This window comes from Tursiops truncatus, chromosome 12 (genome assembly GCF_011762595.2).
Source record: "Tursiops truncatus isolate mTurTru1 chromosome 12, mTurTru1.mat.Y, whole genome shotgun sequence".
Taxonomy (NCBI): domain Eukaryota; kingdom Metazoa; phylum Chordata; class Mammalia; order Artiodactyla; family Delphinidae; genus Tursiops; species Tursiops truncatus.
The window spans coordinates 86922283-86946690 of record NC_047045.1 but is presented as its reverse complement, the minus strand read 5'-3'; the positions used below and the strand labels follow the sequence as shown (position 1 = coordinate 86946690).

At 48.8% G+C, this 24408-nt stretch overlaps 1 long non-coding RNA gene across 1 annotated transcript; it reads right to left on the bottom strand.

The window, feature by feature from the left end:
- Nucleotides 1–2103: 2103 nt before the first annotated feature.
- LOC109552849 (uncharacterized) lies at nucleotides 2104–5349 on the bottom strand. The gene is made up of 4 exons (XR_002179778.3): nucleotides 4991–5349; nucleotides 3595–3873; nucleotides 3334–3485; nucleotides 2104–2224 (listed from the first exon to the last, which is right to left on the bottom strand). It is a non-coding gene; the product is annotated as an uncharacterized lncRNA (long non-coding RNA).
- Between the last annotated feature and the right edge of the window lie 19059 nt (nucleotides 5350–24408).

The following is a 24408-nucleotide window of genomic DNA, read 5'->3' as shown; positions in this document are numbered from 1 at the left end:
TCGTGCATGTATTGAGAGAGATCCTTCCTACTTTGGATCAATGATGTCGTTCTTTGGGGGGGATGGTTTTAAAATTGTGGTAAAATACACGTAAGATTTACTATCTTAACCATTTTAAAGGGTACAGTTTAGTGGCGTTACGTACATTTGCATTGCTGTGCAACCATCACCACCAGCCATGCAAGAAGATTTCTTTATTTTGCAAAACTGAAGCTCTGTCCCCATTGAACAGTAACTCTCCATCCCCTCTTCCGTCACTCTCTCCCCCACAAGAAACAGACATTATTTTACTGTCTGTATGATCTCGACCACTTGTGTAAGTAGAATCATACAGTTTTTGTCCTTTTGTGACTGGCCTGTTTCACTGAGCATCATGTCCTTTAAGTTCATCCATGGTGTCGCAGGTGTCAGAATTTCCTTCCTTTTTAAGGCTGAATAATATTCCATTGTGTGTATAGACCACATTTTGTTTAGCTATTAATCTGTCGACAGATTGGGTTGCTTCTGTCTTTTGGCTCTTGTGAATAATGCTGCTGTGAACATGGGTGCACAGACATTTGAATCTCTGCTTTCACTTCTTTTGTGTCTATAACCAGAAGTAGAATTGCTGTACCATCTGATAATTATATTTTTAATTTTTTGAGGAACCTGCATACGGTTTTTCACAACAGTTGCACTATTTTACGTTTCCAGCACCAATGCACAAGTGTTCTAATTTCTCCACATCCTTGCCAACATTTGCTATTTTCTGTTGTTTTTTTTTCTTTACGGTAGGCATCCTCCTGGCTGTGAGGTGGTATCTCATTGGGGTTTGATTTTCATTTCTGCAATGATTGGTGATGTTCACCATCTTTTCATGTGCTTATTGACCTTTTGTATATCTTTTTTGGAGAAATGTCTATTTCAGTCCTCTGTCCAGTTTTTTTTTTTTTTTTTTTTTTTTTTGCGTTATGTGGGCCTCTCACTGTCGTGGCCTCTCTCGTTGCGGAGCACAGGCTCCGGACATGCTGGCTCAGCGGCCATGGCTTATGGGCCTAGCCGCTCTGCGGCATGTGGGATCTTCCCGGACCAGGGCACGAACCCGTGTCCCCTGCATCGGCAGGTGGACTCTCAACCACTGCGCCACCAGGGAAGCCCATCTCTGTCCAGTTTTTAACAGGAATTTTTTTGTTGTTGATTTGTAAGAATTATTTAACATTCTGGGGATCAGCCTCTTAACTGGTATATAATCTGCAAATATTCTCTCCCATTCCCTGGGTTGCCTTTTCACTCTGTTGAGTGTGTCCTTCGATACTCAGAAGTTTTAAATTTCGAGGTGGTCCAATGCACCTATTTTTTCTTTGTTGCTTTCTTTTGGTGTCATATCCAAGAAGTCGTTGCCAAATCTCATGCCGTGAAGCTTTTCCCTGTTTTCTTCTTTAGAAGTTTATAGTTTTAGGTTTTATGTTTAGGTCTTTGATCTGTTTTGAGTCAGCTTTTGTATATGGTGTAAGGTAAGGCTTCTTTCTTTAGCGTGTGGATATCTTGTTTCTCCAACACCATTTGTTGAATCAACGATGTCACTTTTTAAGGTACGTTGAACATTTTTGTCTCTGGCCTTCGTAAGGTTTTTTTGTGATAAATTTATTCTCATGAGCAAAGCACTTTCTTCACTTCTACCATGGAAATAGTAAATGCAAAAAGAATTCTGGAAGGAAGAGTCAGGGAAAAAGCAGGGTATGGGGTGAAACTAGATGGTTTGTCATGTGGTCCTGGGGACGGTGCTACGGCAGCATCTTGCTTGAATTCTGTGCTGGGGCAAAGGTTGGGGTGTGGAGTCCAGGAGGAAGGGCTAGAAGGGCAGGCTGGTGGGGGTCGCCTTCCATGCCATTCTGGCTGTTGGGCACAGATTCTGCTCCCACATCCTATGGCCATCAGAGGAGTCACCACTGGCAACAATATGGGCTAAGGCTGGACCAGGACAGGGTGAGCACGGGCATCACGTGCTGGATCCGGGTGCTGACTTTCTCCATTGTGAGGTTTTATCCGTGGGGTTTTATGTTTTCCCTCCAGTGTGTGTTCGTGGTTCGTGGTACCACATTCTGTGAGGTTGACTTGCAGCATGACATCTCTTCTATGGAATATAGGCATCTGTGTGGTTCTTAAATACGTTTGTATCTACCCTACATGCCAGGAGGAATCTGACCCACGTCATTAACGATGCTCCCAACACAATAGCCTGAAACTGAAAACCAGATCAAGGTGATGGGGAAGATGAAGGCAGAGAGTGAAACAGGAGATAAGTGTGCGCCATCCCATCCTCCCACCTGTTAAAGGAGGGCTTAGCATTTAACTCTGAGCTTCCCGGAGGCTGATGCCAAAGGGGAAACATTATCAGTTGTGCAATTCACAGCATCTACACATTAAAACACAGGAGAATATAGCCTTTCTTAGAGCTATGTGGTCTGAAGTTAATTCTTCCGTTATGTGCTCATCAAGGGTATCCTGTATAAGGCAGTGGACATCACTCTCAGAAATAAATCTCCACAGTGAATATAGCATTGAATTTTCTATAATCCCTCATATAGTATTTATAGATATAATCTGAGAATTTACGGCAAAACAGAGGTCAGTGAACAGTTTCATGGGAGACAAGGCATGTGGTACAAGGTGGAGCCTGTGATTTCTCCAGCTTAATTTAGGGGCAACTTTCTACCTTGTAGAAAAGTGCATGGGTGGAACACTTTTCTGGCAATCTCCAAGGAAAGTGATTTACCTACTAAGCTTTTGTAAGAGCCAATCAGAGTTCTCTGCATGCAGGAGGGTGGCAGAGCCCTCCCTGAATCGTGCACCCCTGACTCAAATCCTCGACCTTCCTTTCTGAGGACGTGGGCTCGCGTTCCCCATGGAGTTAGCACCCTGCTTGGGACACGGTAGGGGCTGGACAACTAACCGCTCTCTGGGTTGATTGTATATGATAGAGTTGAACATTCTAAACGTAACAAAGATGTGGACATGGTCAACAGGTATTACTACTTTCTGTTTCTTCAGAAGAAACAGAAACCTTCCGATGAATTTTTAGATTACAAACATAAACACGTACTGACTTAGAGTTGATTCGGAGAAAACAAGGGGCAGATGGGCGGTGCTCCACTTACTCCAGCCACTTAATAACCTTTGCATCTGTTGTCCCCAGTAAAGCTTAAAATACCCACCAACCTAGAAAATTTGCCCAAAGAGAACGTCTGTTTATGTCCACAGTGTTATTTAATGACTCATTGTTGTATTTGCCTTGATGCATTCTTTCAGGTTAATTGAATCCCGTTGTCTTTATTTTCTCTCAAGATTGCTGACCTTAAATGCAGGAAAGTAGGGTGACAGCCACACCAAGGGCCCCGGTCTTTCCTGCGGGGAGATTTGGTTTGCAGGGTCCAGGGTCCCCCACACCAGGGTGACGTCTGGCTGAGTCCGGGCAGGGGTGGGTGTCTCTTGAAACACGCCACTACCTAAAATAAGAGTTCCAAGTTACCTCCTTTTAGAAAACTTTGCCTTCTGCGCAGTCCCAGCTCCCTAGACTCAGGGGTCACGGGCTGTGGGGAAAAGCAGCAAGTTCACCTTGGCTTCTGTTCCCCGGGGTCTGGTCCTGTCCCTTCCCGGCCAGTCGGTAGGTGCACAGACGCTTTCCGTTGTCCGCCCAGGGCCTCCAGCCCAGGCTTCTCCATTCACTTGGAGATCCAGCAAGTCAGCAGGCTGGGCGGGCAGGGGCAGGGCGCTGGGACTGCAAGGCAGCAGATGATTCTGACGCCTGTGATGCTTTGGCTTTTAACTGTCGCAATGGGACAAGTTCAAGGTTACACGCAGGCACATGCGCACACACAGCCAGAAAGACTTGACCTGAAATCAGATTAAATACTCAAGTGTTATTTCAAGTGCAGTTGGGAAATGTGTCCCTGCAGCATCTTACAGAATCAAAATCTGATTCTACCTGCTGACACAGCCCAGGGCTAACAGGCTGGACGGGCCGCAGGCTGGCGTGAGTCACCCAGCAAAGGGGGCTGTTCTGTACTTAGTGGCAGAGGATGGCCTTAGTTCCAGCGCTGGTTTTGGTTCAAGCCACACTTTCATCGCTGGTCCATGCGCAGCTCTCCTGACTTGTTTACTGATTTATTTATTTTCTACAAACATTCTTATACACAACTCCTGGAGTATATGCAGAAGAGTTTCTCCTGGATGTGTTGTGTGTGTACAAGTACATGTGTACACACACACACACACACACACACACACACACACACACACACACACACACACACACACTCTCTCTCTCTCTCTCTCTCTCTCTCTCTCTCTCTCTCTCTCTCTCTCTCTCTCTCTCTACCTGAGATGGAATTGCTGAATAGCACGCACATGGAGAGTGTAATTATTCACTTTAGGAGGAGTGCCACGCCATCTTCTAAATCCGTTGTGCTAATTTTCACGCCAGCAGCAAAACACAAGAAATTCTGGGGCTCTCCACCCTCTCCCACACTTGGTATAGTCAGACTTTAAAATTTTTTTGCCAGTTAAGTGGGTAGAACTGCACTTCTCAGTCAAATAAATTTACGTCCTTTTGTATTCGTAGTTGCTACATTGATTTGTCTCCTGTGAAATGCCTCTTCATGCCCTTTGTGCTGCATAGTTTCTGTTTTTATACATACATTTATTCAGGAAGATTTTAAGCGATGGGGGACTAACATAATGGACTTGTCTCATCCACTGCACGGCTTCAACAAGTGTCCCTCAGAAAACCTGGTTCACTTCCCCCACCCCTTTCCCCCGAGCCCAACTCCTCCAGATGGTTTTGAAGAAATTCACTACCACATCATTTCAGCTACAGCTATTTCAGGCAATGTCTCTAAAGATAAGATGTCTCTTTAAAAACACACACATGTGCAAAAATCCAGCATAGTGAATAAAAGTTTATAGTTTGTCAATATCATCAAGGGTCAAGTCTGCAACTTTCCCCAGTTACCTGATTTTTAATACTTTGCTTGAAGTAGGATCCAGGTGAGGTCGTATCTTGTGACCGGTTGATAGGTCTGTTAAGTCTCACTTAATCTGTAATCTCCTTCCCACCTGTTGTTTTTATTGCCTTTTAATTTGCTAAAGAAACCGGATTAGTTGTCCTGTGGCGTTTCCAGTGTTCTGAATCTTACTTCCTCCTTACGGTGTCGCCGGACGGGTTCCCCTGTCCCCTGTATCTCCTGTAATGTGGAAGTTGGATCGTGAGTCTTACTGATATTCAGGTTTGACTTTCTGAAGACCTCGCTGGTGGAGACACACAGTGAGTGAGGCAGACAGGTGATGTTCTTGTGCTGATTTCCTCATTGGCTGAGAGCAGCCCACAAACAAATACAGCGGCTGGATGGCGTGGTGGGGACCACGCTGGACGTGACCTGGGCACAGCACAGGAGCCCCAGGACCAGGAGTGTGACTTAGGCTCGGCCCTGAAAGCCGTCTGCGCTGGTTCGCTCGGGCTCCATAGACGTACACCAGAGACTGGGCGGTGGATGAACAACAGAAATCTGTATTTCTCGCAGTTCTGGAGGCTGGGAGTCCAAGGTCAGGGTGCTGGCAGGCGGGCTCCCCTGAGCCTCTGTCCTTGGCCTGCTGCTGCCGCCTGCTCTTGCCTCTTCATGGGCTCGTCCTTCTGCCCACAGTGTCTGTCTCTCTGCATCTGGGTCCTCACCGCCTCTTCCTAGAAGGACACCAGTCACGTTGGATCAGGGCCAGCCTAATGAGCTCATTCTACCTTAATCACCTCTTTAAAGACCCTATTTCCAAATACGGTCACATTCTGAGGTCTTGGGAGTTAGGACCCCAGTTTGGGGGACACACTTCAGCTTCTAAGACTAGAAAATGTCGAGCAGTGCACAGTAATGAGCTGATTTCCTTACAATTCATTCGAGCTGTGAGAACAAGCCCGCCAAGGTGCAGGGGAGGCAGGGCGCCGGCCAGGAGGCCACTGCTGCTCCGGAAGAGGCACCAGCGCGGAAGCCTGGGAGCAGCGGCTGGTGCTGGAGATAAAGGGTGAGGCCTCGACCCAGCGGACGCCCCGGGTGTGGTGGGGGAGAGGAATTCAAGGAGGGGCCTACACTGTTAACTGGGAAGGGGGACGGCGGAGAAAAGTCTGAGAGAGAAGACTTTCAGAGTTGTGGTGTGAACACCTTAAGACGTCCGTTAATGACCAGCAGAGAAGCCAAGGATTAGCTCCAGAGAGAGGTCTTGGAAAGGTCAGGAAGCAGTAGAGTAGGTGAGGCTCAGTCCCCTCCCCTACATCCAGAGCTTTCTTCCTGCCACCTGCGCCCCGGGGCCGCCACCCCTCCACCCCTCCACCCCACCACCCCTCCACCCCACCACCCCTCCACCCCACCACCCCTCCACCCCACCACCCCTCCACCCCTCCACCCCTCCACCCCACCACCCCTCCTCCCCTCCACCCCACCACCCCTCCACCCCCACCCCACCACCCCTCCACCCCCACCCCTCCACCCCTCCACCCCACCACCCCTCCACCCCTCCACCCCACCACCCCTCCACCCCACCACCCCTCCACCCCACCACCCCTCCACCCCCACCCCTCCACCCCCACCCCTCCACCCCTCCACCCCTCCACCCCTCCTCCCCTCCACCCCACCACCCCTCCTCCCCTCCACCCCACCACCCCTCCACCCCCACCCCACCACCCCTCCACCCCCACCCCTCCACCCCTCCACCCCACCACCCCTCCACCCCACCACCCCTCCACCCCTCCACCCCACCACCCCTCCACCCCTCCACCCCACCACCCCTCCACCCCACCACCCTCCACCCCCACCCCTCCACTCCTCCACCCCTCCACCCCTCCTCCCCTCCACCCCACCACCCCTCCACCCCTCCACCCCTCCACCCCTCCACCCCACCACCCCCTCCTCCCAACCACCCCTCCACCCCTCCACCCCACCACCCCTCCACCCCTCCACCCCAACACCCCTCCACCCCTCCAGCCCTCCACTCCACCACCCCTCCTCCCAACCACCCCTCCACCCCTCCACCCCTCCACCCCTCCACCCCACCACCCCTCCACCCCTCCACCCCACCACCCCTCCACCCCTCCACCCCACCACCCCTCCACCCCTCCCCCCCTCCCCCTCCCCCCCGCCACCCCTCCTCCCAACCACCCCACCACCCCGCCACCCCTCCTCCCAACCACCCCACCACCCCTCCACCCCTCCTCCCAACCACCCCTCCACCCCTCCACCCCTCCACCCCTCCACCCCGCCACCCCTCCACCCCGCCACCCCACCACCCCACCACCCCACCACCCCTCCACCCCACCACCCTTCCACCCCTCCACCCCTCCACCCCACCACCCCTCCACCCCTCCACCCCTCCACCCCACCACCCCACCACCCCTCCACCCCTCCACCCCACCACCCCTCCTCCCAACCACCCCTCCACCCCACCACCCCTCCACCCCTCCTCCCCTCCACCCCACCACCCCTCCACCCCTCCACCCCTCCACCCCTCCACCCCTCCACCCCTCCACCCCTCCTCCCAACCACCCCGCCACCCCACCACCCCTCCACCCCTCCTCCCCTCCACCCCACCACCCCTCCACCCCTCCACCCCACCACCCCTCCACCCCTCCACCCCTCCACCCCTCCACCCCCACCCCTCCACCCCGCCACCCCTCCTCCCAGCCGCCCCTCCTCCCAACCACCCCGCCACCCCACCACCCCTCCACCCCTCCTCCCCTCCACCCCACCACCCCTCCACCCCTCCACCCCTCCACCCCTCCACCCCTCCTCCCCTCCACCCCTCCACCCCTCCACCCCTCCACCCCACCACCCCTCCACCCCTCCACCCCTCCACCCCTCCACCCCCACCCCTCCACCCCACCACCCCGCCACCCCTCCTCCCAACCACCCCGCCACCCCTCCACCCCACCACCCCTCCTCCCCTCCACCCCATGATTAAGGAATCATGCTCTGGCTTCAGGCTCAAGTCGCAGCAGCATTTTCTCATGTCACTTTGCCTCAAATGTCCACAATACAGGGGACACAGAAAGGCTGAAAGAAACATACACTGAGTCGTGTGGCGGGTTTTCCAGATTTCTGCCTGGGAGGGTGTGTCAGGCTCTTCCTGTGGATCTTGGGGAAAGGCAGCTTGTTGACTGTTCCGCAGGAGAGATTTCTCAAGGTCCCCTGCAGCACAGCAGGGCCTCCTGAGTGCCTGTCTGCTGCCCCCTCGAGAAGCTGCAGATTTCCTAGAGATCACACTTTCCTTCCTGTTAACTAGGGGTCGTGTGACAAACTCTTTCCCACTTTGCAGGAAAAAAGAGAGCCAACTTCTAATATCAATGTACCAAGTCATTTGAAGCATTTGAGAGTTGATGGGATTGGTTTGATCCTTGCCTGTCAGATCGGCCTGAATTCACCATCTCCTCTCCAGCTGCTGAGAGGCGAGGCAAGGAGGTCTTGTTTTGTACTCAGTACTTATAAATGATTTCCTGTACTTTTCACACCAGGGTGGATTCAGTGCCATCTGCATAATAAAAGACATTCCTGGTTCACTGCGATACAGTCTTCTCTGAATGGGTATCACGTGAATGTCACCTGTCATTCCTGGAGTGTTTCTGATGGAAAAGGAGATTACAAAAATGCTTGTCTAGGTGTTATGTGGTCACATCTATATTTTATTTTATTTTATTTAAAAAAATTTATTTATTTTATTTATTTATTTTTGGCCGCTTTGGGTCTTTGTTGCTGCGTGTGGGCTTTCTCTAGTTGGGGCGAGCGGGGGCTACTATTCGTTGCGGTGCACGGGCTTCTCATCGCGGTGGCTTCTCTTGTTGCGGAGCACGGGCTCTAGGCATGTGGGCTTCGGTAGTTGTGTCTTGTGGGCTCTAGAGCGCAGGCTCAGTAGTTGTGGTGCACGGGCATGTTACTCCGTGGCATGTGGGATCTTCCCGGACCAGGGCTCGAACCCGTGTCCCCTACATTGGCAGGCGGATTCTTAGCCACTGCGCCACCAGGAAGCCCACATCTATATTTTAAAAATAAAGTCATTTGACAGTTTGAAATAACACTTCAAATGTGCCTAATTTACACTCTTTCATCCTAATTAATGCATAGAGCTCACACATCCTATCTCAGCTGGCCTGTGAGTATAAATATGGTTCCATCAACATAGATGCTCAAATCTTAATAGCTCTGAGTCCCTAGCTTTCTCTGTGATAAAATACTATTTTGTGCTATGTCTAAAAATTTATCTGTTGGAGATACTTATTACTTTTACTTACATAGAATTTAGGCAGGGAGGAGAGATTTCAAATAATGTTCCTAAACTAGCAATTAACAGGGCACTTTTAACTCAGCAATTGATTCATTATAATTTAAGGCTATCATAAGTGGGTTAGTTATTTTTTGTTAAGGAGGCGGTTTACTCTCTTGTGACAAACATAGTTTAAAATTTCACGGGCGCAATTCTTTACCACAAATCTGAGGAACTTGGTTTCCTATAACGTGTGTATAATTCAGGGGTACAAGTCAACTGTTCTTGGAATCGTGGAACAAACCTTTCAGTATTATAAGAAAGGGTTTGGTTCTTTGCAGCAAAGAGACATTCAGTCGCTCAACTTTATGGTGCTGAGATAAAGGGCTCGCTTTGAATCATACACTGACAGGCACGTGAATGTTTTTTATCTTTTTGACCAGCCTGGGGGCTTCACATTCCCAGGACAAAGCCTTGCCTGCTCAGGCTTTTCCTTAAATTCCACTGATGCAGCCCAGGAATCCAAACATAATTTAAACCAAGTTCAATCCGATAACTGGGGCTCAAGGGAGAGGCACTGAACTCAATCTCAGGTTGAGGTAGAGGAAGGAAACTGGGGAAGACTTTACGGAGGAACGGTCACTCCTCGTGGCGTTACTTGTGTTGCCAGTTACTGGAGACAACCTAGACGTCATCCTTAGGCAACTAATGGAATAAACTGTGGGGCATCCACAGAATGGAGTGCTGTGCAGCCCTGAAAAAGAATGAGAAGGATCCCTGTGAAATATTACGGGGCTGATCTCTGGGATTTGCTTTTAAGTTTTTCACTAAAAGACTTCATAAAGTATAATATGTATATAGCGTGTTATATATATACCTTTTGTGTAAGAAGTGAGGGTAACGGAAGGGTAAGCTGGGACAAAGTGAGAGAGTGGCATGGACATATATACGCTACCAAACGTAAAACAGATAGCTAGTGGGAAGCAGCCGCATAGCACAGGGAGATCAGCTCGGTGCTTTGTGACCACCTAGAGGGGTGGGAGGGAGGGAGACACAAGAGGGAAGAGATACGGGAACATATGTATATGGATAACTGATTCACTTTGTTATAAAGCAGAAACTAACACACCATTGTAAAGCAATTATACTCAAATAAAGAAAAAAAAATAGAAGTGAGGGAAACTTAAAATGTACATATATACTTTAAATATTTACAAATATTAAGTATAAATATAAATAGTTGCTTATTTTGTAAAAACAAACACCACACAGAGGGGATACACCAAAACTGAATATAGAGTGAGTAGGAATGGTGCAGAAAGCATAAGGAGTAGATTGAGACTTCCCAGATACTTTTAATATACTTAAAACAGTTGTTTTTGACTTTTAAACGGGGTGTTAATATACCAACAGCCATAACTTCATGGCTTTGTCCACTGACAAGGGTTTGCAGGAGGACACCCCAGTAGTCAGGAGAGAACCTGCACCTAGATCTTGTTTTCTGAGTTACATCCCCACTGAAGGGGACGGAGGATGCTTGGAGTAGCGGATGATTCCAGGTCTGGAGCAGGCAAAGCACAGGCAGGCCTGGTGGAGACGTGTAGGACAGGTAGCCTTCTTTAGAAGACCTGTTAACCAAATTTTGAAAAGTTATGCAATGAAACAAATAATAGTGGCGATAGATTATCAAACCTAGAATTTAAAAAATTGATGAATCTATTGTGATACTAAAAGGAAAAAAAAGTGAGAGGGGCCTCTCACTTTTTTTTCCAATTTTTAAAAATTGAGGTTTAGTTGATTTACAATGTTGTGTTAGTTTCAGGTATACAGCAAAATGGTTCAGTTTTATATATATATATAAAAATTTATATGTGTGTGTGTCTATATATATATATATATATATATAAAACTGAATCAGATCCTTTTCCCTTATAGGTTATTACAAAATACTGAGTACAGTTTTCTGTGCTATAACCTTGTTGGTTATCTATTTTATATATAGCAGTGTGTATATGTTAATCCCAAACTCCTAATTTATCCCTCCCCTCCTTTCCTGTCTGGTAACCGTAAGTTTGTTTTCTATGTCTGTGGGTCTATTTCTGTTTCATAAATAAGTTCATTTGTATCATTGTTTTAGATTTCCACATAAGTGATATCATGTAATATTTGTCTTTCTCTGTCTGACTTACTTCACTTAGTATGATAACCTCTAGGCCCATCCATGTTGCTGCAAATGGCATTATTTCATTCTTTTCATGGCTGAATAATATTCCATTGTATATAGACAACATCTTCTTTATCCACTCCGCTGTCGATGGACATTTAGGTTGCTTGCATGTCTTCGCTATTGTAAACAGCGCTGCAATGAACATTGGGGTGCATGTATCTTTTTGAACCAGGTTTTTCTCCAGATATATGCCCAGTAGTGGGATTGCTGGGTGGGATGGTAGTTCTAGTTTTAGTGTTTTAAGGAACCTCCATACTGTTCTCCATAGTGGCAGTATCAATTTATATTGCCACCGAGAGGGAGTTCTTCTTAATAGAAGGAAGTTAGTTAATAAATGACAAAGGAATGATAGAATTCGAAAATCACCATTTCAACCTCCAGTTACTAAGGAGTACAGGCAAGGATCTTGGGTGGACACTGAAACCACCGGGTGACAGGTTGGGAAGCAGGGCAGTCGCACAATCTCTGTGTATCGCCACGCAAACCACTCGTGACCAGGGACTAGGAAGGGCACCTTTGCAGTGAGAGGTGTGGCAGACACCTCCTTTATCATCCGATCACACACAGCATGAGCAGTAACGTTCCTCTGATGAGCGGCAAAGGACGATGCACAGCACCACTTCCGCAGCCTTCTCGCCAACAAAAGCCTTGGCCAAAAAAAGGTCTAATCTCATTCTAACAGGAGGAAACAAATAGAAAAATTCAGGTTGTGGAGGAGTCTGCAGTGCAACTAGCCTGGACTCCTCAGAGATAAAAGGGTGGGGGTTTTTCTAGATTAAATGAGACTAAAGAGCTGTGACAGCACAATGTAGAATAGTCAACATTTTGATCCTGGCTTAAAAAAATGCAGCAAAGGACTTCCCTCGTGACTCAGTGGTTAAGAATCCACCTGCCAATGCAGGAGACACGGGTTCGATCCCTGGTCTGGGAAGATCCCACATGCCGCAGAGCAACTAAGCCCATGCGCCACAACTACTGAGCCTGCGCTCTAGAGCCTGCGAGCCACAACTACTGAGCCTGTGCACCTAGAGCCTGTGCTCCGCAACAAGAGAAGCCACCGCAATGAGAAGCCCGTGCACTGCCACAACTAGAGAAAGCCCGCATGCAGCAATGAAGACCCAACACAACCAAAAATAAAAAATTTTTTTTAAAAGATTAAAAAAAAAAAAAGTGCTGCAAAGACATTTAGGGACAATTGGAGAAATTTAATTAGAAACTGTACGTTTTATAATATCATTAATTTTAAATTTCTCAGACATGATAATATTATTGTGACCATGGAGAACATCCTGGATCTTAGAAGAACATGCTGAAATATTAAGAGGTTGAAATGTCAAGACGCTTACAAGTTACTTTTGATAGGTTTGGCCAAAAAAAATTCGTATGTAATTGTATAGAGAGAAATAAAAGAAATATTGCAAAATGGTAGCAGTTGGTGAACCAAAGCAAAGAGCACATGGGTGTTTGTTGTTCTGTCCACCTTTCTATGGGTTTGTGATTGTTTCACATAGAACATTTGGAGGAAAAGCTAGACTCTCAGCAGATCTCAGAGGGGGTCATAGCAGCCGGCAGGCAGGTTTTTAATTTTACAAACCTGTGTGTGGTTCTGCTTTGCTGATTGTGGTCCGTGGTATGCGTGTGCGCAGTGTGTGTGCGTGTGCCCATGCACGTGTGCGCTGCTTACGTCGTGGTGATGAGGGAGAGAGGCACAGGAAAGGGAAGAGCGTAGCTTTTTGACATTCACGTCAGATTTGTGACTTTTATTAGATGCTATTAGAATGAAATACATATATGTTTTATTCCTTTTGACCCTTTACTCCCAAAGGCTCACACATTTCATCTTATTTCTGTACAAGATAAGAATCTGACTTCTCTGTTGGAATCCCAGTTTAGGTCACTGCAGCCCCATCCGGAGGAAGCCTGTGCGTTTGTGTCTTGGGCGTGGACCCCTGGGTGCATGAGCCCTTGGTGGTCCCGACCCATGTTGGACCCAGGTATTTGTCAGTGGGTTACTGCTCTACGGACCAGTGCCTTGTGAGTTATTTTTTAAAATAATATCTGTCTTAGGAGGGAAGCATATGAATCCGTGTGAAGTTGAAACTTTGCTTCTTTTCCCCCTAGTTGCCCATTTGATAACCTCCTGAGAGGTTATCTGATTTTTTTAATGCTTCCACTGAGTAACACATACAAGAAGTTCTGGTTTCAAATATTTTGAAATCAGACTGAGTCATTTTATATCCACTTACCATTTATTTTCCTCAGAGAACGAGTAATGCGGAAGGTGTTCCTACCATCTTCCAGTTCAGTTCACTTCAATGATGTCTTGAGGTCAACACTGCGCGCACACTAAGAAAACGTAGACCCTGCAAGGTCTTGCGATGTGGCACGTGCAGCTGTGGAACGTACAGCAGGATTCCCATGAAAAGTTGTGGAAGGGTTCTTCCCTTATTTTAAAATCTCAGTGGAAGTCTTTTGTATATCTGTCATACATACTCATGTTTTAAAAATTGCGGCATAGGGCTTCCCTGGTGGCGCAGTGGTTGAGAGTCCGCCTGCCGATGCAGGGGACACGGGTTCGTGCCCCGATCCGGGAGGATCCCACATGCCGCGGAGCAGCTGGGCCCGTGAGCCATGGCCGCTGAGCCTGTGCTCCGCAACGGGAGAGGCCACAACAGTGAGAGGCCCGCGTACCAAAAAAAACAAAAACAAAACAAAAAGAAACTTGCGGCATAGTTTTTACACTGCTTCATCTTTGACATCTTCAGAACAGGCATCAGTATCAACAGCACTATTTTTTAAAACTACTGAAAACTCTCTTATCAGCTTGGTGCTGTGTAGAAGCAAATAGTACGGCTACTACCCTCGGTGGCTACGCTGTGGTTTTTATTCACTCCTTTTATTTGTAGAATGTATTAGCATAGATGGAAAACTAAGGCAAAGTAGGCAAAGAGCAATACCATATCCCTGTCCATGGTACTGAGCCCTCCTCGGGCTAAAAGCTTCTGGGATCGTTCCCTGCACACTCACTCAGCAGTTCCTTCGAATTTCTCTTTTTATTGTCTCTTTCTGTCTGATTCTGTTGCCATGGATACATCTCAGGCCCTCGCGCTCTCTCTGAAATGCCTGTCCTGTTGGCTGAATGGGGGGAAGAGATGGGAATGGACCCTCAAAGGCAGCGCCACCTCTCAATGGGAATTTCTCCTTCTGAGTACTGCACTGTTTCTTAAATTAATTAGTATCTGAAGGTCTTAAGTTATAGGCTAGATGATACAATTTTGGTAAAGTGTGTTCGTTTGAATTTAGGTTTCAGTAGTATGTAAGTCACACGGGCGTTATCGTATGTTAGCAGTTAGAAATCAAAGGAGGCTGAAAAGAGTAACAAACTGTCCCAATAGCTCAGCCGTTTGCAGAAGTAAGGGTCCATCCCTCCCCGTGTCACGCCCAGTAAAGTATTTGGTGGGCAGCCTTTGCAGGCAGTGCGCTGCGGCCCGGCCCCTTCAGTTGGTCAGCGCCACCACACCCTGGTTCACCTCGCAGGTCTCACTGGGTCCCCATGACAGTCGGAGGGGAAATGGAAGAGATGAGAGTTCTTCCAGACTGCAGAATGGTGGGTGCAGAATAATTTCTAAATTCATGTTTCACGTTCATAAAAAGCGATCTTTGATCATTGTTCCTTTAATAGATCCTGCACAGGAAACGGCAGTTCCCTCAGAGCTCTCTCAAATGCTAGGCTCAGATATATCCAGCGTTAGAGAAGGCATTAGCACGTGTTGCCAAGATATTTTCCTTTAGCTTCAGTGAATAATAATAATCATAATAATGGGCAATTTGAAAGGCAGATATTTATTCTTGCTCTGCTCTGCCTTTAGATAAAAGGGCTCATATGATTTTTAGATTAGATTTTAAAAACATGTTCTCTTTTTTTTAAAAAAAAATGTGTTCTCATGGTTCTTTATGGGTTAACATAGCCAACATTTGAAAATGGTTCTTGATTATAATTGGTTTTGCAGACAATCCTTTTAAAAAACATAATATCTTTGATGTGATGTCCCAGTAAGATGGTCTGGGTGCAATTAGAAGTCTTGGGCATAAAGCCATTCAGTATCTTTGAAAAACTTTAAATATATTTTATGTTTATTATTCCAAAAATGTGTGTATACCAGTGACATGGAGTTGATCAGTAACTATCAACCAACCAGGCAGTATTTATTGAATGTCTGCTGTGGGCCAGATAGAATACTAGGTACCAGTCATCCCTCAGCTCTGACGTAAAGACAGTCCAACTTAAATATCCATCATACATGTGCTGGAGGAAGGTGAAGTAGAAATCTAGTCTATCTCCCATGTTATTACTCCATAACGTGCTCTAAATTCAATTATAATTTTAACATGCTTCCTTTGAAAAACAACAACAACAACAACAATGTCCAAAGAGTTTTCTTTAGAGTGAAAGTAAATGTTCCAATACTATATGTTACGGGTTGACTTGAGCCCCTGCTAAAGATGTGCTGTGGTCCTAACCCCCAGTATTTGTGAACGTGGCCGTTTTTGGAAAGAGGCTCTGCAGATGTAAAGAAGCGAAGCTGAGGTCTTCAGGGTGGGCCCTGGCCCAGCATGGCTCTCAAGAGGAGGAGAAGAGACGCAGACACACACGTGACAACGGGGTCAGGGGTTGGGTGATGCTTCCACAAGCCCAGGAGCACCGAGGGTTGCCGGCCACACCAGGAGCTGGAGGAGACAAGGAAGGGTCCTCCCTGCAGCTTTCAGAGGGAGCCCAGCCCTGCCAGCACCTTGACCTCAGACTCCCGGCCTCCAGACTGTGAGACAAGCACTTCTCTTGTTTTCATCCCCGCAGTTTGTGGGGCTCTGTTATGGCAGCCCTCGGAGACTAATACAATGTATTATAAATAAACTCAGAAAACAAATGATAAAATATAGAATCAGTTCCTTTTAATCTTGTTAGAGCTCAACATAATCAAATCTGGTTTTAGCAGAATCACCTCATAGGTTTTGCTGGCTGTAGGAAGCTGGTCGTGGGGGTGACAGTGAGGTTTGGGTGGCAGCAGCAGGGAGGGGATTTGTCAGATGTGGCTCCTGGTTCCCGCTCTGGGAGCCTCCATTCACCTCGATCCCTGGAGGGTCGAGAACACAGAGACAGGACCCAGAGGACACAGAGACGCCCGCACGAGGGTCTCATCATTCAGTTTGAGTCATTTGAACATACAGCCTGTGAGACCGCTTTTCCTCTGAATTGTCTTAAAGTTATTTTCATTTAGGAAGGGAGAGTTTTCTGACTTTTACAGGAAGTACTCTTTATCTGGGCGCTGTTTAGTTTGGGACGGGATCGTTGAATTTATAGCCCATCAGACGCTCCTTGGCAGATTTCTCGGTGGAGGAACAGTGGACCTAAAAGGTGGAAAACCCGTGACACTGTTAAACCGATCTGCTCATTAGATCACTCGAAAACATGCAACTGGGTAGGGCCTTTCAAGGTGTTTGACGCTTTTAGTTTAAAATTACTCATAAAATGAGGTGTGAAGTTGCAGGAGCCTGCCTGAGAAGGTGTTGGGAGCAGGTCACCTGAGCTTCTTCCTGTTCACCGTCGAGTCGGGGGAGGGGGCCAGGTGTCCAACACACACGCGGCATCAGGGTTTCCGCTGTGCTGAAGGCCAGGAAAGCAACGCAGAGGACACTGCAGGCTTGCGAGGGTGTCTTAGGGGACAGGGGGCTCCGCTCCACAGTGCTGCCTGGGCCCCCCCCTTTAGGAGATGTTTGGACTGAAGCCAAAGGGGGCTGTGGATGGGCTGGACACCTGCTTTCATCCCCTCATCTTCCAAGACGAGACGGTGGTAAGGTTTTATAAGACGTTCTGTCTGCGCAGTTCTGAGCCTACAGTGACTGGGAACCAGTGTTCAGCTTTATAATTAACATCTGAAACAGGTACTGAAATGCCTGAGATGACTTTGGAACCCCTGGAGAAAGAAAGGCTGCATTATATTCCAGGCAATTTTCTTGTTAAGTGAGTTTTAATTTTTGAGAGCTATTGTTCTAGGCATTGTATATATGATGACTTAAGAAGAACAATTAACCAAGACTTTCCATTCCTTGGTCATGCAACTATAGCTTGCATGCGGGACTCAGATTTCCAAAAATGCTATTTTGGACCTATTTTGAAAGGTCGGGGGATACCTGCCTTCCAAAGATTAAAAAGAATTTTTGAACATGTGAACTGTCTTTTTAAATTAGTAAGTGTTGATTCTAGAGTAAATTTTTTTTTTTTTTTTTTGCGGTACGCGGGCCTCTCACTGTTGTGGCCTCTCCCGTTGCGGAGCACAGGCTCCGGACGCGCAGGCTCAGCGGCCATGGCTCACGGGCCCAGCCGCTCTGCGGCACGTGGGATCTTCCCGGACCGGGGCACGAACCCGCGTCCCCTGCATCGGCAGGCGGACTCTCAACCACCGCGCCACCAGGGAAGCCCCCCTAGAGTAAATATTGATTCAACACATCCTAAGAGTGTTCTGCTTTCGAGGGGTCAGAAGTCCATGCAAACATCCCCTGATATGAGGGTTTGGCGCTGCGGGTTTTCATGTGGTGGCATTGACAGAGCCCTGGCTGCTCCACACAGACTCCTCCCGGGACGCCATCAGTGCCGCCTGAGCGCCACTGGAACATGAGGCATCGGGAAGTGCCCACGGCTGTTTCTCTCCATCTACAACAGGAACAGCTGTTCTATAGATGCAGGTGACTGTTCTGTGACCTTGAGCAGCCTGACCAGGAAGCCCCCGTTGGCCTGTTGTCGGGCGTGTTCGCGCACGTGGAGGAGAGCTGAGCCATGGCCCCCCAAGAAGTGGAGCTGATTTAGTGGGTGGGTCTGGCCCACCCACCATGGTGTAGCATTGGGACGGGCCAGAGCTGCTCTTTGCGATGCGGGGTGAGGGGGCTACTCTCATAGGCGATCTGTGAAGATGGACGTAGGAGAGGAGCCTATACCCAGCCACCTCGCCCTGTTACACGCGCTGCAGCGAGTCCAGACCGTCATACCCGAACCTGTTGGTCGTCGCCGTGCACACAGCGTGAGGTTTTCTCCCCTGAACAAGCATCCCCACAGCTGGTGGTCATACTGGCTTATTTTACAACCAACTTTGGGTGTATTTAGACGTTTGCATGGAATTCTGACAGAGAGGAATTCCCTGGGTGAACCCCGACCCCCAGGCTGTGCCCGCCTGCACCCCCTGCAGTGCGTGGAGTCCTCTCTGCCACCCTTGGCACTGCCCATATTTCAGCTTCACCAAGCCGTGTACGGTGATTTAATTTGCGTGTCTCTAATTAATGTCAGTTTAACGGCCCCGTCGTGAGCTTGGTATCCACTTGGGTTTTCTCTTCTGAGAATTGCTTGTTCATATTCTTCACTCATTTCTGAGTTTGAATTCTTGTCTTTTTCTTTGGATTCGGAGGATGTCTTTATTTATTCTTGATGTTGATCCCTTCTTAGTTTTAAGAAGTTTAAGTATCATGTCCTGATATTCCCACTGTCCTGTAGTGAATCAACGTGGTAGAGTTGATATTATCAAAGCCACTTTTGCTTTTCGCCTTATGGTTTGAGCTTTGGGGGATTTTTTTTCATTTAAACATCTCTCTCCGTTCTGGAGTCACAGAAGTTTACTCCTTCTTTATAGAATAGACATTCATTCACCCTCTACAAGCTCATAGTTTAATTTTCCACTTTTAGTTCTTTGACCCTTGGCGACTCCGTCATTACATGTAGTGATGCTAGCAATCTGACTTCACCTTTTTTTTTTAAGATTTAGTTTATTTATTTGTTTATTTTATTTATTTTTGGCTGCATTGGGTCTTTGTTGCGGCACGCGGGATCTTCGTTGAGGCAGGTGGGCTCTTCGTTGCGGTGCGCGGGCTTCCCTCTAGTTGTGGTGGGCGGGCTCCAGGGCGCGTGGTCTCTGTAGTTGTGGCGCGCAGGTTCCAGAGCGTGTGGGCTCTGTAGTTTGTGGCACGCAGGCTCTCTCGTTGAGGGGCACGAGCTCGGTAGTTGTGGCCTTGGGCTTAGTTGCCCCGCGGCATGTGGGACCTTAGTTCTCCGACCAGGATTGAACCCACGTCCCCTGCATTGGAAGGTGGATTCTTTACCACTGGACCACCATGGAAGTCCCTGACTTCACCTTTCTTTATGTTGATCCAGGTTTCCCAAACCACTGATTAAAGGTGAGATTAGAACCGACACCAAGACAAGGTTAGACATGCAAAGGATTTACTGGGGAGGGATTTACTGGGGAGGGATTTACTGGGGAGGGAGTGCAGAGACCTCAGAGCAGGAGAGGAGGGAACGAATAAGGACTGGAAGAGTCCCCGACCGGAAGCAGCCGGGCCATGAGTCCAGTCTGCCCCCAGCAGGAGGTCTGAGCCTGGCACTAGCGTGGCCACCGTGTCAGTGGAAGTGACCAGGGCTGTGGATGGCGGAAGGGGAGTCGGGAGCTGGGAGTGGAGCTGATGTGGTTTTAGCGGCTCGGTCGGTCGGGAGGCTGGCAGCAGTGCAGGCAGACAGGAGAGCGCTGGCCACGTGCACACGGCGAGGAGGAGTTAGATGGCCGGCGAGGCTGGTGCAGAGTGAGCGCAGAGGACGCTGGGCGGGCCCTTCCAGACCACGGTAAGCACAGGGCTGCGCCTCGGCCCGCGGCACCCACTGAGCCTACAGGACATGCGACTTGTGTTCCCACTGGGTCACCTGGCCTCCGCGTTGGGACAGTTCTGCCCTGATCCACGCGAGTGGCCATGACTGCTTGGACCAGAGGCAGGTAGAGAGGTAGGAAGTGGTAAGAAGAGGTCATGCTGTGGGCGTGTGTGGAGGGCAGAGCCAAGGGCACTTTCTGAAAGATCGCGTGTGGTCATGGAGGAGGCTGTGGTACCAGAGGCTGCGGGAAGAGGGTTTCAGGGAGGGCATGAGCCAGGTGCCGAGACAGGCGGAGACCTGCTGGACTCAGCACCGTGGAGAGCAGGCGTGGCTGAAGGGTGAGTTCCAGAGGGACGGGGAGAGGAGATGCAGCAGAAGGGGGAAAGGAAAGCAGTGCGGGCAGCAGGGGAGGGGGCCGTGGGTCATCGCCGAGGCTCCAGCGCGGGAGTCCAGTGAATTTGCCCAGGACCCCGGGTCCCATTCCTGCCCCCGGGTCCCTGTGGGCCTGTGCCCTCTGCTAAGTCAGCACCTAGAGGTGGTGCTTTCTGGTGGCTGTGAATGAGGCCTTCTTCTTACCGTATTTGCAGCTGGGTTTTGCTGGGTTAGGAACGTGTCATTCATTTTTATAAAGTGAACTTGTCTCGGGCACCCTTACTTACCTGTCATGAGGCCCCTAAATTTGTCTGTGAGTCCATCAGTGTTTCCGCGTGAAAGGTCACATCCTGTGCAGGTGACACGTGTCCCATCAGTGTCGTCCTCCTGTGGGAGTGTCCAGAAGTGGTGGCTTCACACCCGTTTAAAACTGTTGCTACACGTTTTAGCCAGGTTCTCCTCTGGAGACTTCATTTCTGCCTGTGGCCACTCCCACACTTTGGGGGTGACAGGCACGGGTCCAGTGGCTTCACCACGGGTGGGCGGTGAGTCCACACCTCGGGGCGCCCGGGAACTGTGGCCGGCGTGGCTCTCTCGGAAGGAGAGCCTTGGACAGAACCAGCAAGAAGTGAAATTCCTAGACGGGATTTATGTACATTTCCGCGGGCGACCGGATGGACCTCATTTTGAAATTCAGGAAAGGGTCCCAGGTGCCGGCCCTGCTCGCACGTCGTCCTTCTCTGTAACGTGCACACGAGACAATGGTCCTGAGGGAGGGGGTGTTGCTGGGGATGAGCCCTGCTTCTGAGGCTGATGTTTCATTACTTTCCGATGTGCAGATAGATGTGGGATGGGCCGAGGAGCCCATGGGGTGCTGGGCACAGCTGACCTGGGGCCCAAGAATTTACTAGACTGTAAACGGGCCATGTTGCAGCGGGGGCCGTGAGGAGGCACATTTCTTTTTTTTTTTTTTTTTTTTTTTGCGATACGCGGGCCTCTCACTGTTGTGGCCTCTCCCGTTGCGGAGCACAGGTTCCGGATGCACAGGCTCAGCGGCCATGGCTCACGGGCCCAGCCGCTCTGCAGCATGTGGGATCTTCCCGGACCGGGGCATGAACCCGCGTTCCCTGCATCGGCAGGCGGACTCTCAACCACTGCGCCACCAGCGAAGCCTGGCACATTTCTTTTTAATAATAATAATAATAATAATTTCTCAGGAGGAGAGGGGAAAGGCCAGCCTGCTGCCTTGGTTGCTGGACCTGCCAGCGCACTGGTTTCCTTTTGTGGGTTCACTACATGCATTTTCTTTGATTGAAGTCCAAGTATTTGGGATGCTTTTCATCTCCCAGCTCCACGTCACCTCTCCTGTCAGTGCAGGTGCACAGATCCCTTCTGTTCAAGGAGAGAATAACTTTGCTCTCCCCACAGGGGGATTCCAGAGGACATGAATGCACAAAATGCTTATATCTTTCATAGAATGTTTAACATTAATGGATAATAACAAAAAAGGGATAAAGTACACAAATAGAGGGTCCTTGTATACAGATAAATACACAATACTCTTGGTAATGCCTGGACCTTTCATGGTGCTCTTTATTTTTCTGGGCCTTTGGGTCATAATTTATCTTATGATAGGAAACTTTAGTGCTAACTGCAGCTTTTTTTTCTTTTTTAAAATTTATTTATTTTATTTATTTTTGGCTGCGTTGGGTCTTCGTTGCTGCGCGCGGTTGCGGTACTTGGGCTTCTCACTGCAGTGGCTTCTCTTGTTGCGGAGCACAGGCTCTAGGCATGCAGGCTTCAGTAGTTGTGGCACATGGGCTCAGTAGTCGTGGCTCATGGGCTTAGCTGCTCCGCGGCATGTGGGATCTTCCCAGACCAGGGCTCGAACCCATGTGCCCTGAATTTGCAGGTGGATTCTTAACCACTGTGCCACCAGGGAAGCCCTAACTGCAGCTTATTAATGAATTTATTTTTATGTCCATATAGTATCTTAGTCATATTTATTATTTCACATTGTAGCGCTTAACTTTTAAAAACCAGTTAGGGAGATCAGAAGCATAATCGAAACAATAACCAGAATCTTCAAGACTTTAGGAACCTGACAGAAATTTCAAGAGGAAAATCCTCAGAGGCTCATGTGTGTACAGTACGGGTTCCACAAGAACAGACTGATAATGACATGTGTGATTTCAGTGGTAGTTCCACAGCAGCCGTGCATCTAGCCATCCTCTAACATCTTAAAAGCAATTTTCAGCCATTTTTGCTCATCCCCTCGGAAGTTTCCACATGTGAATCTTAGAAAATGGCTTAGAAATGCAGCTATGGAAAATTCAGGGGCATTTTCTAGATGTTATGCAAGTTAAAACATTATATGCTTCCCAGCTCTTCCTTCCGAGGTGACCGTGAACAACGCATAAGAGTGGAACAAGGTCCCGCCCTGTGGGTGCCGAGTCCCAGATCCTGTAAAGTCTGAGTGTGGGACGTGGTTTTGCGAAATCCAGATAATTCAGCAGGCGTTTGGCCCCCGGTGGTCCTGCCAGGCCTGTGATTCAGGTCTCGTTGCCGGGCTTGTCGGGATACTTCCTGCCCTGTGATTGCCACGACTCAGATCTTTAGGTAAACTGCTGGTTTGGGGCTCGTGACAGGGATCCCTTCTTCCTCTTGCTTCCTTAGTGCCTCCTTCCTTTCCTGCTAGAGCGGGTGCCCAGCCCATGTCCTCCTGCTGGGGTTTCAGGAAGGACCATGGGACCCTGTACGGGGGCAGGACCCTCACCAGGACCCTTGCCGCCCCCCCCTTGCCCACGGGGGCTTTTCGTTCTCAGCGGCTTCTCACCTGTGCCTTCTCCCATGTCTCTCACCTCCTCAGCGTGGCCAGGTCCTGGGTGAAGGGCAGGGACACCCTGGCTGGGGTCCTCACCTCACAGATCGACCAGGTGAGCGGGGCTTAAGGGCCCATAACTGTGATGTCCAGCCTGGCTCGGGCCTCTGTTTCCCAAACAAAACCACATCTGAAATAGAAGGGCTGTTACTCGACACTTGAGTCTGCATCTCGGCATCCTGGTGGAGCATTCATGAACTGTGGGCACGGGTGCACTTACCACCTTTTGGTACAATTACGCTGCAAATGTGAACACCTTTTACCTGTCCAGGTAACAGCCAGTGGGCTTGCTAAACCATTTGCTTCTCGTGCGCTTCACCAGTGGAAGCTTCATGTCTCAAATACTTTTGATTTTCCTTTTGGAGGATATTTAGTCAAGCTGTACAGTAATTTCTGGGTCCCATTTCTGGACATTCTCTTTTTAAGGCCCTAATTAATTAGTCTGTACAAAACCTCGGGGCCAAAGAGACATATTTAATACCCAGTATTTAAGGAGTATTGGTTAAAAGAAATGACATACAGTCAGTTTAGGTTTTAAAAATTGTTCTACTTGGTCGCATTTCATCATTTTATAAACGTTAGGTGCTGTGTATCATTTGAGCACAGAGATGATCGCTTTAGTAGTAGTAACTATACTTTAAGTAGCAGTTTAACCTTATGGTTACATACGAATAAATTGTTTTGTGTTTATTAATGAGGTGGCTTGTCTAATTTTCTCTATTTCTTAGTAAAGCTTCCAACCACTGGTTAAACTTTGCGCTGATGTAATTAGTCCAGGGAATCTTCTGGGTCAGTGGTGGGCTAGGTGCACCTGGCTTAGTGCTCCCAATTCCCGTGCCTCAGTTTCTCCATCTGGGGGTTGGGGGTGCCTGCTGTACCACCCCCACCGCGCCCCGAGAGGGTGACCTAAAAACATCCACTCCGGTGCCTGGCACCTGGCATCACCCAGCAGAGGTGGTGGCTTTGCTGTGG